Raw genomic sequence first — 8,961 nt, 5'->3', positions numbered from 1 at the left:
CTCAGAATGATAAATTTGGAAACAGAAACAAAGAAGTTGCTTAGATCGAAGTCCTATACTCTCCCTCTTCATTTTCAATCTTGTATTCTTATAGAGAGCCTGTGTCCCAGTTGGTTTTTGTGCCTAAAATTTATCAACAAATACTCCATGCAACTAGGTTATCCTGGGTTTCTTCAGGGCAGTCTGAGATCAGATGGGGAAATCTTAGTTTCTGGCCTTTCCTGTTAGAAATATCATGTTGCCACATAAGCAAAGCTTGTTTTCTTAAAGCTGTTTCAGTGGTTTAATTCTCAGGCAGAGAGAAATGTTGAAATTTTTAGGAGTTATGTGGTCAAGTTTCTGAACATTGTGAATTTTACAATATATTGTCAAGTAAAGTAATGCCAGCGTATGCTCTCAATGATAACAAGCTCATTAGAACTAAGTGTTAGTATTATCAATACAAGCATTTCTGGGTGAAATTATATATAATTCATTTAGTATTATTAAATTATCCCTTAGAAGGCTAAAGCTTATTACCTCTGAAACTACAAAAAGCCCAAATCTAGATGATAATCACCTATAGCAACATATTTTGAATGTAACTGATAAAGAAATGTTGATTTGAACTTTTATTCTCATTTATTAGTAACATTTAAGGAAAAGAAAAACAGAAAAGTAAGAAATAGTTCTTTGGACCCAAGGATCTATTAAGTAAGAAAAAACTTCTATAAATTTACTACGTCATTAACTAAATAGAAGCTACGAGAAAACTGTTATTAACTGTGAAGATATTAAGTATTGGAAGAACAAATCCCAACTGAGTAAAGGCTAAAATCATATCACAGTGAAAAAATTGAATGCTTTCCCTCTACGATCAGGATCAAGACAACTCTTACCACTTTTCTTCAACATATTAGACCAGTTAGGAAAGAGAATAAAATAATTACCATCCAAATTGTAAATGAGGACATCAAATTGTCTACTTTCTGATAACATAATGTGAAAAACAAAAAGAATTTCAAAAACTCATTTTAACTAATAAACAGATTCAGAAATTTATAAGATATAAAAGCTGCGCACAAATACCTGCTTTACTTCTATGTTATAGCAATGAACTATCCACAGAGAAAAGTAACGTAACGATCCTTTTTATAATAGTATTAAAAATACACAGAGGGAAATTTAACCAAGGAAGTGAAAGATATGTACACTTAAAACTATGAAATATTGATGAAAGAAATTAAGAAATGTAAGACCAAAACCATTTTGATTAAACAGATACATGGAAGATATACTGCATTCATAGATAGGAAAAATTAACATTTTTCAAATACCTATATCACCTAAAATGATCTTCAGGCTTAACGCTGCCTTTATCATAATTTTAATACCATTTTTAACAGTCATAGAAAACAACTATCTTACACGTCATGTGCAGGCAGCAAAAATACTGAACAGCTGAAGAAATCTTTAGTAAGAAGGACAGGGCTAGAGACATTAGAATTCTGATTTCAAATTATACCACAAATATATTGTGATCAAATCATATCATAGCGGTCAAAAAAGATGAAAAAAGCATGTAGACCAGTGGACTAGCATAAAAAAGCACAGAAATAAAACAAGAATATTGTAGAATTCGTCTTGCACAAATGTGAAAACAACGGGTACATGGTGTTTTATTTAATAAATTGTGAAATTGCATTACAAAACTGGATATTCACAAGAGAGGAGGAGGGAGAAGAAAAGCGACGGGATTCTTGTCTTACACCATACTCAAATCAACTAAAAACTCTATTGAAGACTTAAATGTAAAACCTGAAATCGAAAAACTCCTCAACAAAAAGTTGCAAACGAACCATATGACTGTTGTTGGCAATAATTATTTTAGATATTACACCAAAAAATACAGACAATAAAAACAAAAAGAAATGAAAGTACTCGAAATTTAAAAGTTTCTGTTGGGCATGGTGGTACATGTCTGTAATCCCAGCACTTGGGAGACTGAGAGGAGAGAATCGTCCCAAGTCCAAGGCCAGCCTTGGCTACATAGTGAGTTGAAAGACAATCTGTATTACATAGTGAGACCCTGTCTCCAAAATAAAGAAATAAATTAATTAATTGAAAAGTCTCTTCACAGGCAAGGAAACAATCAACAAAAAGAGAAAACATGGAAAACTATTAGCAAGTCCCTTATCTGTAACAAGGTGTCAATATCCAAAATACTGTCCGTAAGAACCTCATACAGTTCAATAGCCACAAAACAACAAATACAAAATACATGACTAAGAAATTAGACAAAGTATTGTAATAGTTTGAATAAATATTTTTCCAAAGAAGACATTGAAAAGGCCAACATGTGCAGGAAAACGTGCTCACTATCACTAATAAAGAAATGCAGATCGACTACTCCACATCTGAGAGGATGACTACTATAAGTTAAATTATGAAATTTTTGTACGTGAAGAAACTAGAATTCTTATACACTGCTCGACCAGCCATAAATTAGTACAGTCATTACTGAAAGCAATATTCATATTCTTCAAAAAAATTAAAACATCACCATCATATGATCTAGTTATCATTTTTTGGCATATATCCAATGACCACAAAGTTCTTGTCTCAAAGGCTGTATTCACTTCCATTTTCACAGCAGCATTATTTAAAATTGCCAAGGTATGGACTCAATCTCTTTTCAAATGGATGAATAACAATATTCAACTGTAAAATTATGATAACTCTGTCATTTTCAGCAAGGGGAATGAACCGGAGGACACTACACAACATGCAATAAAGCAAGGACAGAAAGAGAAGTACCACATTATCTCTCATCTGTGGACTCTAAAAGAAAATTGAGCCCATAGAAGTAGAGAGGAGAAGGGTAATTTCCAGAGGCCGAGGGTGATGGAAAAAGGAAATTATGTTGTTCAAAGTGTTTAAACTTTCAATTATATGATAGTTTCTAAAGATGTACAGTGATAACTTTTTAAATGAGGTGATATTTGAAATTTGTCAAGAGTAGATCTTAAATTTTTCAACACACACACAAAAGTGAAGTGATAGATATATTAACCTGATTGTAGTAATTATTTAACAATGTATACATATGATAAAATATGCTGCACACCTTAAATTGCATAATTTTTAATCTATCAATTATACTTCAATAAAACTAGGAAAAAAGATACAACTGTCCCTGATTTCAGAGTCTATTGATGATAACTTGCTTGACGTATGCAGGCTCTACTAGTTAGGGTTTTCTCCTCCTTGGGACATGTTTGTTGTACATAATGATTTATCGTGTAGAGTTTATACACGTACATGACATACATTAATTCTTTTCATTAATTAAGTTTTGAAGAAATATTTCCCATGAAAATACTGCAGGTCATAGAAAATTTCTTTCCTCAGATTTCTCTTTGCTTTATAAAGTGTATAAGCATTCTGATAGTAATAGCAACAGTAATACATTTATATTACTTTATTTTTTGCAATGCACTTCTTCAAATGCAGCAGCAGTTTTCTCATTTTTGAAATTCATGCTTTAGATTGAATAAGATATTTAATTGGGGTTATGTTATCTTTTCTGATAAGTATTTCCCTAAACTTATTGAGAATTACATTCAGAGATTGAATTTGGCTCCATTTTTACCTCTCCCTGTATCCATACCTTTTGCTTGTGCATTTGCAGAGTACAGTTTCCTGCCTGATGCCCTCGTGCTTAGTCAGGTAACTTACAATGCTCAATGGCATGTCAACAAACAGAATGCATGCAAATCTTTAGATCTGCTAATGCACAACTAAGGAACTGGTGGAAAGAAGATGAGACAAGGGCAAACCTAGACCCAATCTACAATTTAGGGTGAATCCTAAATATGCTTAATATAAATCAGTGGACTCTAGAGGATTTATAGAAAGATTACAATGCTTTCTATTTCAACCTACTGTATTTTGAATTTTTTTTACACAATGCTATTGTTATGAACAAAATGTTAAGTTATATAGTGGACATTTTCACACACTTTTAATCAGTTTATTCTCTTAATTATAGCATAAAGTAGATTTATTATCTGCTTTCAGAAAAGAAATTGTATACTGGAGAAATCAATTTGTCAAAAACAGCACAGCTACCCTGCAGTTTGTGTCTGGGTTTGCCTGTACCTTGAACTGCCTGGGGACACAGGTCCACTGCTCCAGGACCAGGCCATCAGTGCAACCCAATTCTGGGTCATACACATGCCCTGTACTGTGAGGAGATGCTGGATCAGATGGATTGATATCAGCTGATATCATGGTCAGCATCTGAGACCTGGGAGAACTAGATACACTTCACCATCTGCCAGAAAACCAAGACTAAGCAGTGCATCTCAGTGGACACTGAGGGGCAAGCCTGACCACCAAGAAAACTAGGGACACCAGCAGCCTTTGCTCAGCTTCCAGGGAAAAGAAACACTGAGCTTTCTGCATCCAATATCAAACATGACAAGACAAAGGACTAAAACACAATTTCAGAACTGCACCCCAGGAGAACAAGAGAACAAGTCCAGGAGACATTGACACAGCAGAACTTGGTAAACACACACCTCAAATTGCAGAAATGATTGCAATGGAAGTAAAAAAACAACTTCATCAGGCCATAGAAGAGCTCAGGTCAGAAATGATATCTCAGGCCAAAAAAATGAAATGACAATAACGATAAAAGAACTGCTCAGCACATGTGAAGAAGAAACATATAAGGAAATAGAAGAACATAGGCAATGGACAGAAATGTTAAATGAAAAATATAAAAATGACTTAGAATGCATGAACGAGATTCAAAGAGACTTCCAGGAAATCAACTCTTCTATTGAAAGCTGCCAAAACCACTTGAATGAAGCCAAAGATAGAATTTCAGATTTTGAGAACAGCATGGCAGCTAATGACTGTGAAAGAAAGGATATCTTAGAATCAACAAGGAACTAGGAAAAATCAATTCAACAGCTGCAAGATGAAGCAACAAGGAATAATTTATGATGAATAGGAGTCAATGAAACAGTAGGAGGCAACACAAATGACATAAAAAGAATATATGCAGAAATAATAGCAGAAAATTTCCCAAGTATGAAAACAGAACCTGATATACACATAAATGAGGCATATACAACTCCAACTAGGCATAACCAAAATAAAACTACACCCAGACATATAATAGTCAAGATCCCAAATCTTCAGCAAAAGAGCAGAATATTAAAAGCTGCTAGAGAAAAGAAACAGATTATCTACAAAGGAAAGCCCATCAGAGTCATGGAAGACTTCTCAACACAAACCATTCAGTTGAGAAGATCTTGGAGTGAAGTGTTACAGGTCCTGAGACAAAACAGCTTCCAACCAAGACTGATGTACCCTGCCAAACTCTCTTTCAGATTCAATGGAGAAATAAAATATTTCCACAACAACGAACAACTGAAGAACTTCATTAATGCCAAACCATCATTGCAAAGAGTACTAAAAGACATTCTAGTCAAAGAAAAAAATGACCGCAATTTCAAGAACAGTAGAAGGTAACAGTCAAGAAGAGCAAGCAATTAAACAGACAAGAAAAGTAGGAAACCAAGAGCAAGTAAATAACATGACAACGATAAGTTAACACATATTGGTTATAACCATAAATGTAAATGGCCTCAATTCACCAGTCAAAAGAGACTGGCAGAATGGAACAAGAAACAAAATCCAATGATATGCTCTATACAGGAAATATATTTTACTCAAAAGGAAATCCATAGACTGAAAGTCAGAGGATGGAAAACCATCCTCCATGCAATAGGAACCCAGAAAAAAAGCAGGTGTGGCTATTATGTTTGCAGACAATATAAATTTCAAACTGACAACAATGAAAAAAGATAAAGAAGGTCAGTACATACTTGTTAAGGGAAAACTGGAAGAGGATGAGATAGCAATCATAAACATGTATGCACCAAATATCAGTGCCCCAAACTATATAAGACAAATCTTAACACACATGCAAACCCATATAATTAATACTACTATTGTAATAGGTGTCCTCAATACCCCTTTGACACAAAGAGATAGGTCAACTGGACAAAAACTCAGCAAAGAAATAACAGACCTGAACCAAACATGTGAACAAATGGACTTAATAGATAAATACAGAGTTTTCCACCCCACAACATCAGAATACACATTTTTCTCAGCTGCACATGGGACTTTCTCTAAAATAGACCACATTCTAGCCCACAGAGCATACTTACCTAAATGCAAAAACATTTAAATTATCCCATGCATATTATCTGACCACAGTGTAATGAAATTGGAAATTAATGACAACAGGAACTCTAAAAACTCCATAAACAGTTGAAAAATAAACAACAACCTCCTGCACAACCTTTGGGTCACAGAAGAAATTAAGAAATATCTACAAACAAATGAAAATGTAAATACAACTTACTGGAATCTGTGGGATGCAATGAAAGCAGTCCTCAGAGGGAAATTTATAGCGCTGAACCCACATATATGGAAAACAGAAAGAGAACAAATACATAGCCTAGTGCTACACCTTAAACTTGTAGAAAAAGAACAAGTCAAGCCCAAAGCCCAAAGAAGGGAGGAGATTATAAAGATCAGGGCAGATATTAATGCAATCGAGATGAAGAAAACTGTACAAAAAATGAATAGATCAAAGAGTTGGTTCTTTGAAAGAATAAATAAAATTGATAAACCCCTAACCAACCTTATCAAAAAAAGGAAGGAAAGAACTCAAATTCATGCAATAAGGAATGAAAAGGATGAAATTACTACAGATTCCACAGAAATTCAAAAGATCATTAATACCTACTTTGAAAATCTTTACTCTCATAGGTCAGAAAACTCAGAAGAAATAGACAGATTCCTAGATATGTACGAATTACCAAGTTTGAGTGAAGAAGATATAAAAATCCTGAACAACCCAATATCAATTAATGAGATTGAAAATGTGATTAAAAACTTACCAACAAAGAAAAGTTCAGACCCTGATGGATTCACAGGAGAATTTTACAAGAAATTCAGAGAAGATTTAATATCAACATTCTTTAAATGAAATTGAAAAGGAAGCAATTCCCCCTAACTCATTTCTGGAGCCGAGTATTATCCTGATACCAAAACCAGAGAAAGACCCAACCAAGAAAGAAAACTATAGACAATCTCTCTAATGAATATATGCAAAGACAATCAATAAAATACTAGCAAATAGAATGCAGCAAATCATCAAGAAAATCATACACCATGACCAAGTCAGATTATTTCCAGGAATGCAGGGATAGTACAATATTTGCAAATCAATTAATGTTATACATCATATCAATAGAGCAAAGACAAAAACCATGTGATCATCTCAATAAATGCAGAAAAAGCTTTTGAAAAAGTCCAACGTAGACCCAAGTCTATCACCATGCACCAAACTCAAGTCAAAATGGATCACAGATCTCAATATTAAAACAGAAACACTAAATCTACTGGAAGAGGAAGCAGGTAAAAACCTTGAAGACACAGCGGCAGGCAGAGAGTTCATGAACAAAAACCAAACTGCCTGTGACATACTTCAAGGAATCAGCAACTGGCATCTCATCCTACTGAAGAGTTTCTGCACATCTGAAGAAATCACCAGTAGAGTAAAAAGAAAACCCGCAAATTTGGAAAATATTTTAGCTGACTGTCCCTCCAACAAAGATCTGTCTAGAACATATAAACAATTAAAAAACACCAGGTCCCCCAAGTTCAAAGACCAAATTCAAAAATGGGCAGCTGAGATGAATACACATTTCTCAGATAAAGAAATACAAATGTCAAGTAAATGCATAGGAAAGTGTTCAACATCATTAGTCATTCAAGAAATGCAAATTAAAACAACACTGAGATTTCATCTCACCCCATTGAGAATGACTATCATTAAGAAATCAACCAATAACAAATGCTGGCCAGGCTGTGGAGAAATAGGAACTTTTCTCCAGTGCTGATGGGAATGCAGACTGGTGAAACCACTGTGGAAATCAGTTTGGAGATTCCTCAGCAAACTAGGTCTAGAAGTCCCATTCAACCCAGCTATTCCCCTTCTGGGTATTTTCCCAGAAAACATCATATCACAGCGATATATGTTCACTCACATTCATACCAGTGCAATTTGCAATTGCTAAATCATGGAAGCAACACAAGTGTCCATCCACCGAGGATTGGATAAGAAAATTGTGGTACTTTTATATAATGGAATATTACTCAGCTATAAAGAAAGATAAACTTGAGGCTTCTATAGGTAAATGGTCACAACTAGAGACCATACTCATAAGTGAAATAAATCAGACCTTCATGTGTAAGCATCATATTGTCTCACTAGTGTAAGACCTGAAAGAGTGAATAAAAACTAGGAGGTATGATAGACATTGTGAAACAAAAGGAAAATGCTCAAAAGTAAAGGGCAACTGAGGTATGGGAAAAGAAAAGTGAAAGAAGAGGAAATTATATAAGTATGTTTATACAGGGTTGTTAATATAGTTGTGCTCCTGTCTTCTATTGCTCTACAGAAAGGAACAGTTAATGATTACTTGTTTGATCAATCTTGTATGTCTCTATTTGTTTTCCTGAGAAACCACTTGCAAGGTATCAATAAGTAATACAACAACCATGGTTAGTTTCCTACAACTTTGTCTGTAACTCTGTTTTGTTTGTATTGTTCCTATGCTATTTTGTAAAAGGACGTCTGTCTCTTAACGTGTTTTCCTTCTCTTATTTTTTAAATTAAAAAAAAAAACAAAACAGCATAGCTAGAAAATAAAAGAGAAAAAAATCTGTTTCACATACAGGAATTTGAATTCCCCCCCTGCAAAAAGGATTCTGACAGGGTTATTCTGAGTCACTAAAAATGAACCTATATAGAGTTGCATTTTTATGCAGGTGACACAAACATATTTTATTTTGGTAAAATGAAATTGATTTTCATTGAGGAGACCTAAC

This window comes from Chinchilla lanigera, unplaced genomic scaffold (genome assembly GCF_000276665.1).
Source record: "Chinchilla lanigera isolate Chin_1 unplaced genomic scaffold, ChiLan1.0 scaffold00005, whole genome shotgun sequence".
Lineage (NCBI taxonomy): Eukaryota > Metazoa > Chordata > Mammalia > Rodentia > Chinchillidae > Chinchilla > Chinchilla lanigera.
The sequence above is the reverse complement of the archived record's forward strand: the minus strand, read 5'-3'. Positions refer to the sequence as shown.